Source organism: Sorex araneus, chromosome 10 (assembly GCF_027595985.1).
Source record: "Sorex araneus isolate mSorAra2 chromosome 10, mSorAra2.pri, whole genome shotgun sequence".
Taxonomy (NCBI): Eukaryota; Metazoa; Chordata; class Mammalia; order Eulipotyphla; family Soricidae; genus Sorex; species Sorex araneus.
The window spans coordinates 18449037-18465450 of NC_073311.1; the positions used below are offsets into that span (position 1 = coordinate 18449037).

At 41.2% G+C, this 16414-nt stretch overlaps 1 non-coding gene across 1 annotated transcript; it reads right to left on the reverse strand.

Moving 5' to 3' along the window:
- Positions 1 to 14409: 14409 nt before the first annotated feature.
- On the reverse strand, positions 14410 to 14512 carry LOC129399196 (U6 spliceosomal RNA). The gene has a single exon (XR_008626981.1). It is a non-coding gene; the product is annotated as a U6 spliceosomal RNA (small nuclear RNA).
- Between the last annotated feature and the right edge of the window lie 1902 nt (positions 14513 to 16414).

Genomic DNA, 16414 nt, shown 5'->3' on the forward strand with positions numbered 1-16414 from the left:
CACGGAATCTACTTAAATGCAGCACATGATTGGACAAAGTAACTGTGGCATATACACTCAATGGAATACCACTTGCCATTGAAAAAAGATCATCATGGAACTAAAGAGTGAATCCAAAGGGCTGTGGCACATGATTCAATCCCCAGCATGGCAGCATCTCCAGCACTACACAGGAGCAGGGCCCGATGGCCGGGCCTAAGCACCTAACCTCCAGACCCGCACAGCTGGGCCACCGATCAACAGGAGTGGCCCGCTCAGCACTACTTGAGAGATCTCCCATCCCTACCCCCCAAAAAAGATGAAAAACAGCCATTTGGGACAAAGTAGATGGAGCTTAAGATCATTATACTGAGAAATTAAACAAGGAAGTGAGTAAAAGATTATTACAGAGTAGTTTCACTCATACGTGGGCTAGAAACACCTAATACAAACACACTGGCAAGGGGTTAAATCACTTGCCTCACATGAGACTAACTCAGTTAGAATTTGGGCACAACATCACTTCTCGGCCTTTTGGATAAGATCAAGTGTAGAATTTGGGTACAACATATTGTCCCCTGAGCACTGTCTGGAGTTATCCCTGAGCACAGAGCCAGGAGTCCTGGAGCACTGCTGGGTGTGGTCAAAAAAAAAAAAGGGAACCAAAACTAGCTCCTAGACCTGATGAAAACTACAGTGGCTGCCAGAGGCAAAGTGGGAAGGAGGACGGAGGTGTTGGGTACAGTGGGTTCTATCCATACACAGAGGTACTAAGCAAAACGTTTTAAATTAAAATAATTTTAGAAGTAATTGAAATTTCTGGTAGCTGAATTAAAGTTTAAAAAAACAGGTAAGATTAATTTTAATCATTTGTCTTTAACTCAAAATGGCTAAATATTATTGCATTGGAATGAATTCATATGTAAAAATATTAATAAGATATTGTACCTACTTCTGTTTTAAGTCTTCCAAATCTAGAGCAAATGTCATATCCAGAGAATATATCACACCTCATGATGTGCTCTGCAGGCACATGTGAGTAGTAACTACTGTATAGGGGACTGACAGTGGACATTAACACAGTAACCTAGACATCAAAGTGAATATTTCTAATTCTAGTTCTGTTCTAGTCTTCACTTCCTTCTTTCCTTCCTTCTTTCCTTCTTTCCTTCCTTCTTTCCCTCTTCCTTCCTTCCTTTCTTTCTTTCTTTCTTTCTTTCTTCTTTTTTTGGTTTGTTGTGAGGGATTTTTTGGGGGAGGGGGAATTGGGGTCATAGTTTGTGATGTTCAAGGATTACTCATTTCTCTGTGCTCAGGTGCCATTTCTAGCAGTGCCCAATGGACCATACCATACAAGGTTCCAGAGGACTGAATCAGGGTCAGTCTCAATGCAAGTGCTTAACCCCTGTACTATCTCTCTGGTCCCTAGCTTCCACTTTTTTGGTCAAGTACCTTTCAACTCTGCTTAAGAGAAAGCTAAACTTCTTGACAAATGACACATGCTGAGCTTTCTGCTCTCTAAATTTGTGTATGTGTGACTTTGCGGAAAATGGAAACTATAGTTGGCCCTTTCCTACACTGTCATAATTTATATTAGATTTTCAGTTAGCCCAAAAGAAGAAATCTGATAGAACCTGGCTCTTAGTAACTTTCAAATATTAAAAACAATTTTCTTCAACATGCGACTTGTCCATGTAGACACATTTCCCTTGATGTTTTTTTCCATTGTGCATAAATGATACTTGAAAAAATGCTTCACAGGAGTTTACCTGTAATGTCAGAGCAACCATTTTCCAAATACTGAGATTTTTTATTTTATTATAAGTTCCTGACAACTGAGTTAGCCTCTTAACTAGTGCAAAGGACTACTATTGTAGATGATGTTTTAACAACAGCAGAAATACTTGAGCTTATTCTTAACTTTCAATGACCTATCCAATGGGGCTTATTCAAATTTAATCTGAGTCAACTTCCCATTATATCTAGAAGAGATTTAGGCAATCTTTATGAGGCCTCTCTCCACACACTCTTTGAAGTTACATTATTTCTTAATCACCTTTCAGCCATTGGTAAATAGGCTGCCTCTCCAAACCAAACAGAAAGTCTCCATGTTGTCCAGGTAGTGGATGATGTCAGAAGGAAAAAGTGAAGGGAACATTTATATTTATGCCCCAAGTCAATACATTGTGACCTTCCTTGCAGACTTCAGAAGAAGCAAACCCGATAACTAGACATGGTATAGAATCTGTCACAAGAAAGGACCTCAAGGGCCCATTTATCAGCTTTGTCGTTTACTAAGATCACACAAATGTGTGCAGTTTGTGCATTGTGGAAATATAATCTTCCTCCTTTGCAAGAGCTTCATATTTCTGTGCACGAAGCTTTGCATTAAGAGCATCTTGTCGGAATCCTGATAAAAATGAGGAAAAATTTTGAATTGCATTATCATTAACCGTTAAAAGAATTTCTATTGATAAATGAAATGCATATAAAAACCAAAATCATAGAAAGTAATGGGCATCCGTGATCAAACTTGAGTCACTCGAACTGACTCACCCAGCCCAACTTTTGTCTCACTACTTAGCAACCACCGCCTTCTCACCAACCTTTCTTTCCTATCCCTCACCCCAACTACTCAGCTTCCTATTCCCCTCACACGCCCATCATCACATACTGAGTGCTAAGTGCATGCCTTTGCCCATTGTATTCCACATACCTGTAATACCCTCAATCCACAAGCAAACACAGAAATAAATATAGATGAAAGTACTGCACTTTGTACCTTTTCACTTTAAGGTTTAGGTTTGCAAGGCTGAAATTCCCATTTTTGTTTTATGGGCTACACCCTGTAGTGGTCAGGGCATACTTCTGGATCCATTCTCCGGGATTGCTCCTAGCAGTACTCAGGGGACCATAAGTGGGGACTGAACTAGGGTCAGTGGTATGCAAGGCAACTGCATTAACCTCTGTGATATTTTTCCAGCCCCCAATTGTAACTTTAGCCCCACCGGACATTATAATCAGCTAAGAACTTCACAGAAATGGTGCTTGGCTGAATTGGAATGCATTTTATTTATTTATTTATTTTTTGCTTTTTTGGGGTCACACCCAGGGATTCTCAGGGGTTACTCCTGGCTCTGCACTCAGGAATTATTCCTGGTAGTGCTTAGGGGACCATATGAGATGGCAGAAATTGAACCCAGGTCGGCCACTTGCAAGGCAAACACCCTACTTGCTGTACTATCGCTCCAGCCCCTTGGAATACATTTTATCCTCAACTATAAGTTATAAGAAAGTTATTTATTTCAGAAAAAAAGCTAATTGAATATGCACACATTGGTGTGAATTTTATGACTTTTTAAAATTAGCGATAAAACTACAAATGACAAAATTTACCATTTTTACCATGTTAAGTCATTTTACTGTCCAGTGGTTCTCAGCACAGTTGCATTATTTCTATCCACCTTCAGAAATATCCCATATTCATGAACTAAAGTCTGTACTCATTTAAAGTCTGGGGAGATAGCTGAGAGTGCTAGAGCATGGGCTTGATTTTAGAGGTCCACAGTTTGATGCTCAGCATCACATGGTTACCTGAGCACTGCTAGGTGTAGCCCTGATGGCCCCAGCAACAAACATTGAATGGGCATAAACACTGAAACTTCTGGCCTAAACAATCAAACCAAATATCACAGATAATGATCCCTGAGTCCCCTGACTATTCCTGGGGAGCCCACTTCTCCCCCCAAAAACTCCCCATGTCCCACATTCTACTTTCTATCTTTTTGAACTTAACTGCAATATGTACATCATATAAGTGAAATCATATCACTGTATCACTGTCACTGTCATCTCGTTGATCATTGATTTGCTCAAGCGGGCTCCAGTAATGTATCCATTCGTCCTAGCCCTGTGATTTTAGCAGCCTTGTCCTTTCCAACGGTGCCATACTGGAGGCTCTTTCAAGGTCAGGAGAATGAGACCCATCATTATTACTGTTTTTGGCATGTCAAATATGCCACGGAGAGCTTACAGGCTCTGCCGTGCAGGCAGAATACCCTGGATAACTTGCCCAGTTCTCTGAGAGGGAGAACTAGACAATAAGAAGAGGTCACTTCCAGGAGCTTTGTTTTATAGTCTCTGGATGTTGGCCATTGATGGGATTACACAGCACTGGGGGCAGTTTGTGGGTGTGACTGCCTAGCTACTGGAAAATGTGGAAAATGGGGTGGGGGGAGGGGTCTGGGTAGTAGAGGCCCAGTCCCAATCCAAGCAGGCTTGGAGATCTCAGCCCCAGGTCCCGCATACCTTTCCTCTGTTGGTTCCTTCTTGCGTGAGGCTCGTCTGAACATATCGAGAGTGGCCTTGAGCATGGCTGTGGCTGGGTTCTGGAGGTCTTTGGCTGCCGGGGCTCTGCTCGGGGCAGGGAGGGAAACTCAACCCACACCCCCGCTTCCAAGGGGCCCCAGTGAAGAAAGCCAGGGGAGCAGAAGACTCTGCAAATGAAATCATAATGATATAATATTTATCCTTCTGTATCTGTTTTTAACCATACCCAGCAGTACTACTCATGGCTCTCTCCTTGGGAGGGCGGGGGGGGGGTCACTCCCAGCATTGATCTGGGGATGAGTAATTGCTAGGGATCGAACCTTAGCATTCTACATACAAAGCGTGCACTCAACCTACTGAACTATCTTACTATCAAGCATATTTTTGAAGTAAAATAATTTAATTTAAAGAAATATGAAAAGAGAGAGTTACAGGTTCAAGAGAGAGATACAAAGAAAGTTGAGGTTGAGATACACAGTCGAGGTTGAGATGTGGGCGAAACTCTAAGATAGAGAATGTGGCTGTATCTGACATATTCCCTTAGCATAATGGTCTCAAAGTCATGTTGGAACATATGTCAGAACTTCCTTCTTTTGAAAGGCTGAATAATATTCCACTGTATGTAATATTCTACACTTTGTTTATTCATCTAGCTATTCAGTGCATATGTGGTTGTTTAGCTTTTCAGTATTACAAACAGTGTTGTTGTGAATAAGGAAACACAAATATCTACTCCGGTCCCTGCTTTCCATTATTTTGTGTGTCTACCCAGAAGTGGAATTGCTGGTTCAGATGGTAATTCTATTTAGTTTTCCTAGGAACCACCAAATGCTTTCCATAATGAATGCACCATTTTATGTCCTCACCAGGTTTGCTGAGATTTTCAAATTATAGCAAAATATAAAGTAGAACTTGACTCACTGACATTTTACTGTTTTCAGTCACTATTTTATTTCACTCTAATATGAACAAGAGATGATTAAAATATTTTTTTAAATGTGCCACTAGGGTTGAATCTAAGAACCTGGGCACTTACATAGGAAATGTAACAACTTCATTGTTGAAGAGATAAAGCCCTTTCAAAGTGCTATCAGCAAACAGACTCACCTTGAACAACTCTTTCAACAGTCTTCACTGTTGTTTTCTTTGCTTCCTTTTTCTTTTCTTCTTCTTCCTTTTCCTTTTTTTCTTGCAGGGGTAGGAAAGAGGAGTGGCACATTGGTGGTGCTCAACTTCCCGAGTTGAGCTACTTCCCGCTCGGTTCGAAACTCAGGAGTTTGCTTTCCCCCGTCCTCAGAGAACATGAGGTACTAGGGATTGAACTCTAGTGTCCTGCATGCAAACCAAAAGCTCAGTCCCTTATGTTATCTTTCTGAGTGAGCTTTGCTTGTGTTCTTTTACAGAAAGCAACCGCATCTGAGACAAAGCAAGAAAAGAATTCATTTGCCCTCTGAAGCTTCCTCTTAACAACCTCTGCTTCCCAATTCCTTTATGGCAATGTAATTCCTCATATTTATTAAAACAAAAAAGTTCTGAGACTTTTATAGCTTCTTGTTATTGCTTGTTCAAACTTAGGTCTTTTGAGAACTGGAAGTTTTTTATTCCCTCAACCCAACTATTTCTCACTCTCATCAATCTTGCATTTAAATTGAATTTGGTTGTAAATCCTAGTCATGAGGATAGCTTATCATCAGCAACAGAATAGGATGTAACTGAAATTGCAGTTTTTTTTATAGAAATTAGTTTCTTAAACCACCTGTTGTGTGTGGGGAGGGGAAGTCTTTAAAATACTTGGTGTGTTGGGGCTGGAGAGATAGCACAGCGGGTAGGGCGTTTGCCTTGCACTCGGCTGACCCGGGTTCAAATCCCAGCATCCCATATGGTCCCCTGAGCACGGCCAGGGGTAATTCCTGAGTGCAGAGCCAGGAGTAACCCCTGAGCATCGCTGGGTGTGACCCAAAAAGCAAAAAAAAAAAAAAATACTTGGTGTGACAACATCTCCTTCAACTCATTTTTTTTCTTTTTTCTTTTTGGGTCACACCCTGCGATGCTCAGGGGTTACTCCTGGCTCTGCACTCAGGAATTACTCCTGGCAGTGCTCAGGGGACCATAAGGAATGCTGGGAATCGAACCCAGGTCGGCCGCGTGCAAGGCAAATGCCCTACCCGCTGTGCTATCGCTCCAGCCCCTACCAAAGTGTCAAGGAGTTTTCCATAGAAGTTAATTCCGTATGATTATTCTTTTTATTTGTGTGATTTAATTTTGTCTTGACAACTCCGGTTTAAATTCCTTCAAAGAAAGGTCGGGTTTTATGTTTCCTTTTACTCCACCTCTGTACCTTAACACAGCACTCATTTGTTGACCTAAAGAAAATTCTTGTCTGTTCAACTGGATGAGGTTCACAGTAGCTCACATTATGAGATCCCCATAAAACATTAAGCAACTATCTCACTCATTGGTTCAAATTAGTCATACTTGAATTTCACACTTTCTTCAAATATCCTGACTCACTAACTCAAATATCTAAGCTACTGATCTGACAACACTCAGTGACAAAACAAGGGCACAGGTGAAGAACACTCCTTGACTGTCTTGTACCTTGGGTGTGCTGCATTCCTGGAATTATTTCAATAGAGTTCACCCTCTCTTGAAATCACCAGACAACTAGCAACTGGCAAACAGACAGTCAAGGAAAGGAGAAACACTGAAGTTGAGACCAGGAATCCTGCAAGGAGGGAGCCAGCTCCAAAATGAGAAACAAATTTTCAACAAGTTCACCTTACAGGCAAGAAAGAAGGCAGCTAACATCAGGTCATATAAGAATACATGAATAGAAACTGTATATATGTCCATGTTACCTATTTGTCCTTAGAGGAGTGAGGTAATGCATCATAAATGGAAAAACTCTCTTAACTTGGAGAAAGATGAGAACAATGACAACAAGTGAAATAATGATCATAGCAACTATTAAACACAAAATTAATATCAAACAACATGTTATCTTTCTTATAACACTTCTGCAAGTTACTTGTTATGCCTATTTTATAAAGGAGGTTATTTATATTAAATACCGTTTCCACTTACACAGCAATAGTCCTGGTATTTAATCCTAAATCTATTGGGCTTCAGTCTGTATTTCATATTTTTAAGATCTGACTAAAGGGTCAGAGAGATAGTATAGTTAGTAAAGCGCTTGTCTTGCACATAACTGGCCCAGATGTAATCCCCAGAACCTCATAGAGCCCCCTAATGTCACCAGGAGTGGTCTAAATACCAAGTCAAAAGTAAGCCCTGAGTTCAGGGCCCAAAGCAAACAAAAATAATCTGACTAAGAAATAAGAGGGATAGTACAGGAGGTAGGGTAGGGCACTTGCCTTGTAATGGCCAATCTGGGTTTGATCCTCAGCATCTCATATGGTTTCCCAAACCCAAGACTGCCCAGAGTGATCCCTGAGCACAGCTAAGAATAAACCTTGAGTACCAATGGGTAGGAGCGGGTTGATTTTCCCTCCCCACCCCAAGCAGAGCCCCAGCAGCCAATAACCTCCAGAACCCAGCCACAGCCATATTCAAGGCCACTCTCCACATTCTCGGACGAATCTCACCCATGAAGGAACCAATAGAGGAACCCAGGTATGTAGGACCCGTGGCTGAGATCTTCAAGCTTGCTCAGATGGGGACTGTGCCTCCTCCACCCAGATCCCCAGTTTTCCAGTAACTTGGCAGTCACACTCACAAACTCCCCCACCTCCCCACCACCAAGTGCCATATAATCTCATCAATGGCCAAGATCCGGAGACTAGAAAACAAAGCTCCCAGAAGAGAGCAATGCAATTTTTCCTGAACCTCTTTATTTTTATTTTTATTTTTTATTTATTTTTTTTCCACACGGCAGAGCTCAGCAAGCTACCCGTGACATATTTCATATGCCAAAACCACTTACAACAGTATGCTCTTCATGTTCCTGGAGCAAGCAGATGCCATTGGACTACACTAGCCCTCAACAGTGACAAACAAAGATGTTATTGGTGCCTGCTCAAGCAAATTGATGAACAATGGGATGACAGTGATACAGTGATAGAGTGATACCAATGGGTGTGGTCCCCCCAAAAAACAAATAAACAAACAAAAATCAGACTAAGCCAAAGGGGTGCTGCAAATAAGCTTTTCTTTGGAAAACATGTCAGCACTGTAATAATATCCCTGAAAGCACTACTGAGTGAGTCTCAAGAGCTTGGGACCAGAGCAATAGTATAGTTGGTAGGGCACTTGCCTTGCATGCAATCGACCAGGGTTCAATCACCGGCATCCCATATCATCCAACAAGAGCCCCCAGGAGTTATCCCTGAGGACAGAGCCAGGTGTTATCCCTGAGCACCTCAAGGTGTGGCCCAAAAACAAAGATAAAATGTTTGTCTGACTTACCTTGAGAGCCTTACCTAACCCTTATCAAACCATATTATTTATCATCCAAACTAGATGTTGTCTAGGACAAGTGTTAAACCAACTGTGTCATCAGGAAAACAACCGTTAACTTGTATTAACCGACTCAAACTAAAATCTACCTACTCATTAGTCCTACTCTCTATTCCGACTATTTCTGATAGCAATATATCAATTAAATATACACCAGAAGAGCCTAGATACAGTGTTTTGAAGTTTCTTCTCACTGAGAGAACAAAAGGGATTGCCCTGCCACAGAAGCAGGGTGGGGTGGGGGGATGAGATAGGGGGTGGAAGAGATACTGGGGTCATCAGTAGAGGAGAATGGGCACTGTTGGAGGGATGGGTACTTGAGCATTGTATGACTGGAACAAGCATAAAAATATGTAAATCTGTAACTGTACCCTCAGTGACTCATTAATAAAAAAAATAATAGATTTAAAAAAATAAAGTTTCTTCTCACCTCTGAGTGACATCATCTTGCAGCATCTCAGGATACTTCCAGTTATTCAGAAGGCTAATGAAAGTTAACAAAGTGTTGAAAAGTCTAAAAAGTCAAATGATGCATTTACTGAATGAACACTACTTAATACAGTGATTAATTTAACTAGATAATTGTTCAAGTGAATTTTACTTGCATTAATATTCTTTGATGCGAGAGAATGAATAACTTGTATAAAACAAAAAAAGCAATAGGGATGTTGAAACACCACCAAGAAAGTATCCTGCATTTCAGGACTTTTTTTGATAAAAGCCTTGTTCCTGGTTTAGCTATCATATAGACACACAATTCAGTTAAAAGCAACTTCAAAGGAATCTATAATCCTCTCAATTCTATGGTTATCCAAAAAGGAAAGCAGTTTCTCGTGTTTGAGTTAGAAATCAGATTACAACAACAAGAGCTTTTCTGTCAGAGAAACCTAAGAATGATTTATAATTCAATTGAAATAAGAAAAAAAAGCATTAGCAATTTCCAAACAGCAACCTCTAGTAAGCTTTCCCCAGATGTAACAATATAATCATGGTGTATGGGTCTTCTTTAGGGCCTGGCTTCATATTCTGCCTCCTATGAAACACTTCAGGTCATAGCCTTTATCTCCTCTAATAAAATTAGAATTTTTTTTTTTAATCAAGAACCAGAGAGATAGTACAGCAGGTAGGGTACTGGCCTTGCATGCAGCCAACCTGGATTTGATCCCTGACATCCCATATGATTCTCCAAGCACTCCAGGTGTGACCCCTGAGCACATATCCAGGATTAAACCCTGAGTATCAAACGACATCTTCCCCAAATCAAGACTGTTACCAAAATGCGGTAATATTTGAATTTTTACTTACAAAAAGCTTTGATTCATAGGAAGGGCTCAAAAAAATGTTTGCTCTCCATTCTTTAAGTATGAAACCATACAAATCTAAGAATTCAAGGGAAATGTTATCAATTCATCAGAGAAGAGTGGGGAGCTGGCATTTTTTTCCAGTCTTAATTGTTCTGGTGCCCATGGCCATGACTGTTTTAGGAAAACATATGCTGCACAGCTGCAAAGGCAAACCTGATTACCTCTAAATTAATAACATGTAGGAGGCAACACTTGCAGCTGTGAGAGAGTGAGAGCCAAAGAACCTCACTGTAATGTAATCTCATTCACATTTGTAACTGTTTGTTTTATTATAAATATCTTGAAATAATCACAATTTAAAATATCTAAAAAGGAGAGAAACATAACAAAAGCAATAAATCTCAGCATTGCCACTTCTTTGCTCATAACTTGACACTTGATTATAAAGCACTTATTTATTTATTTATTTTTTTATTTTGGGGGGCCACACCCGATGGTGCCCAGGGCTTACTCCTGGCTCTGAGCTCATGGATCACTCCTGGCAGGGCTCAGTAGACCATATGGGGCATTAGGGATAGAAATCTGAATAGGCCACATGCAAGCTAAGTGCTTTGTCCACTGTACAGTCTCTTGGCCAGGGTTTTCTGAGGACTTAAAATCTTTCAATAACTATGGAAGCTCAAAAAAGAGGATGAAAGTACCGTTTAGGCATTATTTTATGGGGTTGAGTTGGGGGGTCAGCCGCTAACATTTTGAACGTATTAACCTGTCAAAATGAAAGAAGTGGAAAGATAGAGTTGGAAGTTTTATAAAATTCTACTAATGTTCCATTTTTCAGGAGTAAAATTAACATGCTATACAATGGCAGAGCTGGAGAGTGATAGTGGGAAAGGAACATTTCATGCAAAGGGCGCAAATGCTTTCTCAAGAAACTATTTCCGGAAGCAGTGGTGACGTCACTAAAAGATGGCAACTGAAATAAACCTATCCCTCCTTCACCATCCTTTCAGCCCTGACTCCGCCCCAGTTTTAGCAGAAGCTGGGACCCGAGGTCAGCGAAGCTGAGATGAGCAAGTGTCTGAAGAAGCAGGGAAGCAGCTCTGAGGAAACAAGTCAGAATGGTGTGGTTTCAAAGACACTCCCAATGCAACTGACATGCATAATTTGGGGGGGGAGGGGAAGTGGCTGGACATGCGCAGAGTAAATGTGGACAGTACACAGGCTTAGATAAGGACATAGATAAAGGAAATCCTTGGGTTGCATGGTGATGTGATTGAGTTTTATTCAATTGACTATTATATGAAGAATCCAGACTCCAAAATGACCCAAATTAATCTGATTGGGGTTTGAAATGAGAATATAATAGAGGACTTATAGGGAGAACTGTGACTCCTGCTCTTAAGTGCACAAGAAATTGTCTCTGGATTCCCTGCTGCTTTCCTAGAATCAGAATTAAAGGAATAAAACTCTGAACAACAAATACAAACTGAAGACAAAGATAAAAGAGATAAGGCAGAAAAGGCAGCTGGTGAGAAGCCGGGAGGATAGTACGGGGTTGTACTCACTTGCCTTACATCACAGAGGACCCTGGTTAGATCAACATTTGGCATTTGGTAGAGTCCTGAAGACTCCTGAGCTTCATAGATTATCTCTGGAGAGCCCCAAGCACCACTAGAGTAACTCGAGTGGTAATCTCTAGCCTCTCAAGCAATGTATATCCTTAAGCCCTCACATTGAGCCATCTTCAGATTAGCTGAAAATCACCAAGAGGGAATCTAGGGCCCCTGAGCACCACTCTGGAGTTTCCCCCAAAGCCTCGCCCCCACCAAAAAAAAAACCAGGCTCTTCACTATCAGTGAACACTTACACTAGTGACATACTGAAAGTTCCCAGGTCTAAACCTTTACCAGAGTCAAAACACCAACGTCTGGAGAAACGTGACAAAAAGGAGAGGAGAAATGGGCCCAAACAAACAGTACAGGAAGTGGGCATTTATGTCGCACAGGGCTGACCTGGGTTCCATCCCTGGAACCCCATATTGTCCCCCGATCCAGCCAGGAGTGACCTCTGAGCTCAGAGCCAGTAGTAAGCCCTGAGCACCTCTAGGTGTGACCCCAAACCAAAAAGAAAATAAAGCAAAAAATAAGGAGAGGAAAAGAAGATTTTAGGCACGTTCCAAATTAAGACTCTAAGGACATTTCTCTCTCTCATACTAGACTTGGATGGTGCCATAGAGCAGAGGCAAATCAAACTCACGCAGAGGTGGCCCCATCTTCATCTGATTCTGGCCCCTCCTTCCTCAGAAAAAAGCTCCAGTAATCTCATGTTTAAAATGGTGAGGTAGGGGGCTGGAGAGATAGCACAGTGGATAGGGCATTTGCTTGCATGCAGCCGACCCTGCATCCCATATGGTCCCCTGAGCACCGCCAGAAGTAATTCCTGAGTGCAGAGCGAGGAGTAACCCCTGTGCATCGCTGGGTGTCACCCAAAGATAGATAGATAAATAAATAAATAAATAAATAAATAAATAAATAAATAAATAAATAAATAAATAAAATGGTGAGGTAGGTTACGGCTGAAACATTACTCTTCCTGGAGTGCCTCTTCTTTGCCACCAAAAGCCCCAGAGAAAGGGTTCCACTTGGCTAGAGATGGGAAAGCTTAGGAAGGTGAGAGGAAGTGACACTTAGGAAGTGAAGCTGAGGGTACTCTTGACGAGAAAATCACCTTTGTGATTTTCTGTGAGTGTCTGTCCATGGTTTCAAGTGGAAATGTTTTTAATGAGGTAAATTTTATTTGATTTGTGCACAATAAAATTTTTAAGTTGCTAAAATGTACTTAAACTTTGAATTTTGTTCTAGTAATGCTAGGTTGAAATTCATCTGGTAGTTTTTCCTGAGTTCATGGATTTATATTACAAAGGGTGTCATAGTATATTTGTAACAATATCTCACTAATAGCGGAGATAAATTCTTTCAGAGTGAAATATTTTATTTATTTATTTAGGATTTTTGAGCCACACCCAGAAGGGATCACTCCTGGTGACGCTTGGGGAGACCATATGTGGTGTCAGGGATTGAACTCAGATCAGCTGTGTGCAAGGCAAATGCCTTAACAGCTGATCACTCCAGCCTTTAGAGTGAAATATTTTAAACTTGAAATAAAAAATCTCTTTCTCAACATAGGTTTTTCCCAGAAGATAGCACAATGGGCTAGTGCATGTTCCTTGCATGAGGGCACTGCAGGCTAGTTTCCCAGCACTGGACATTACCCTAAACACTGCTAGGAAAGACCCCTAAGAATTGACCTGGGAGTAGTACCAGATTTACCCCCTAAAAATCAAAATAATAATTATCATAAGTTTATATATGTTGGAATTTTTGTGGACCCTTCAAATACTCTTCCAGAAACTTGGGGAGGGGGAGCTTTGATGTTTTTTGGGTGGTTTTGGGGGGTGAGTTGGATGGTTCTTTTTGGGGGGTTGTTGTTGGTGGTGGGTTTTACTCTTTCCTTGGGTCACACGCAGTGGGACTGACCATGAGACTCCCACAAGGGAGTCGTGCACTACAGCCCTTCGAACTCATTTTTTGGCTCAAGACCAGTATTTTTTCCTTTCTTTTTTTTCTTTAATTTTTCTCATCTGAGTCTAAGTACCCATATAAGTCATGATATGTTTGACAAGTGGTTTGCAAATAAGTCCAGAAAAGCAAAACAGATCACAGAGGAAGTAGGACAAAAAGAATACTGACACCATAGTATTTCCTGGAGCCCGTGGAATGCTGAATGAATCAGGATTCAAACTTTATGATGAAACTTTTTTAATAATTAAAGCACTGTTGTCTGCCATAACAGTATGGCTTAATATTGATATATGAAAGTTGACTTCAAACATGGAAGTTTTATTCTAATTTATGTTTTATATATGTATATTGATATATATGTGTACCCACATATAAATGTGCACATGGAAAAGCAAGTGACTAATTACATGGTAGAAACTTTTTTTTTTGCTTTTTTGGGTCACACCCAGCGATGCTCAGGGGCTACTCCTGGCTCTGAACTTAGGAATCACTCCTGGCAGTGCTTGGGGACCATATGGGATGCGGGGATGGAACCCAGGTCAGCGCGTACAAAGCAAATGCTCTACTTGCTGTACTATCCCTCCGGCCCCCACAGTATAAACTTTTGTCATTCAAAGTTTTGTTCTTATAAGCTTCCACTAATAATGCTTTTGGGGTTGCCTCACCCAGCCCCTGAAATATTGTTAGACTTTGAAATAGTATCATACTTTGTTGGTGTTGTTCTTTTTTCCCTTTTTTTTTTAAATGTGGAAGGCCTCACGAATCTGCACATCATCCTTTCTCAGGAACCGAGCTAATTTTCTTTGTATTGATCTAATTTAAGTACATTTGCATGTCCTGCTAAAATAAGTATTATTCTGGGCCAGAGTGGTAATACAGTGGGTAGGACATTTGCCTTACACAAGTCCTACCCAGGCTCAATCCCTGGCATCCCATATGGTCCCCTAGGAACCGCCAGGACTAACCCCTGGTCATCACCAAGTGTGACCCCTCCCCCCCAAAAAACCTGTTTTTTTTTTCTTTCCTTGTTTTTTAATCCACACCTAGAGGTGTTCAAGGCTTACTCTTGACATGACTTGGGAGACTATATGGTATGCTGAGAATCAAACCTAGCTGCAGACAAGGCAAGTACTCTACCCACTGTACTATTCTCTCCTATACCCCCTTTTAAAAATGATTAATAACCAAGAGTGCTCAAGGAAGCATGTGAGATAAAAATTTAACTCAGGACCGTTCATATCTTGGCATAAACTCTATCATTTGCGTTATTTTTTCAGCACCTGTAAAGCTATATATAGTTTGTGAGTTAAACTGAGTACATTTCTGAGAAAGAGATTATGCATCAAAGGAAAGAAAAAGAAATACTTCTTCCTCCCAGTAAGTTGGGATCAAAACAATCCTGAGTTTGTCCTGAATAAAAAAAGCTAATAATTTTCCTGTAAAAACTGATTAGTCAGTTAACTGATAATAAATTTGGAAGTTTATGTTTGGAAGTAATCTTGATGCTTCTTAGTCTATGTAAAGCGATCAAAAGGGGCTGGAGAGGAGAGCACAGTGGGGAAGGGCACTTGCCTTGTACTTGATTCACCTGGGTTTGATTCTTGGCACCCTATAGGGTCCCCTGAGCCTGCCAGGAATAATCACTGAGCACAGAGCCAGGAGTAAGCCCTGAGCACCACTGGGCATAGCCCCAAAACTAAAATAAATAGATAGATAAATAATAGAAAGCATTCAAGAAATCCAAACTATGTTTGAGGGCTCTCATATGTGATTACAAGTTTGGGGGGACTTTTTGGGTTTTGGCTTTGGGGTCAAACCCAGAAGTGCCCAGGCCTTAACTCCTAACTCTGTGTTCAAGGATTACTCCTGGGCTTATCACTCCTGGGCTAAGAGGATCATATGAGATGCCTGGGAATTAAACCGGCCAATCACATGCATGGCAAGTGCACTACTTGCTATACTATCATTCCGGCCCTTGACTGTAAGTTTTAATTTTTTTTTGTAGGGGGATCAAAATATGTTCTCACAAATTATGGATGACTGGATACTAACTGATTTGGTTATGTCTTTAAATATAAGATTTGAACAAAGTGGGACTGATCTAATCAAAGGGCTAGAGCACATACCTTCTATGTAGAAGACTAAGTTCTTTCTCTTTTTTTTTTTTAAATTTTCTTTTTTTCTTTTAGGGTCACACTGGTGATGCTCAGAGTTTACTCCTGGCTCTGTACTCAGGAATTACTCCTGGCAGTGCACAGGGGACCATATAGGACGCTGGGGATTGAACCGAGGTAGGCTGTGCAAGGCAAATGTACCCGCTGTACTATCACTCTAGCACAGAGGACTGAGTTCTATCCACAGCACCAACTGTCCCTCCAGCACCACTGGGTGTAACTTTGGAGACCTAAGAGCACCTTTGGATGTGGCCATAGTGACTCCAAGTACAGCTGGGTCTGAATTGCATCACATTACATCATGGAGCCTAAACATTGAAACATAGGTTCAGTTGGCTTAGTATCACCACGAGTGATTCCATCCCCCTGAGGAAGGAAGGAAGGAAGGAAGGAAGGAAGGAAGGAAGGAAGGAAGGAAGGAAGGAAGGAAGGAAGGAAGGAAGGAAGGAAGGAAGGAAGGAAGGAAGGAAGGAAGGAAGGAAGGAAGGAAGGAAGGAAGGAAGGAAGGAGGGAAGGAAGGAAGGAGGAAAGGAGGGAAGGAGGGAAAGGAGGGAAGGAGGGAAAGAAGGAA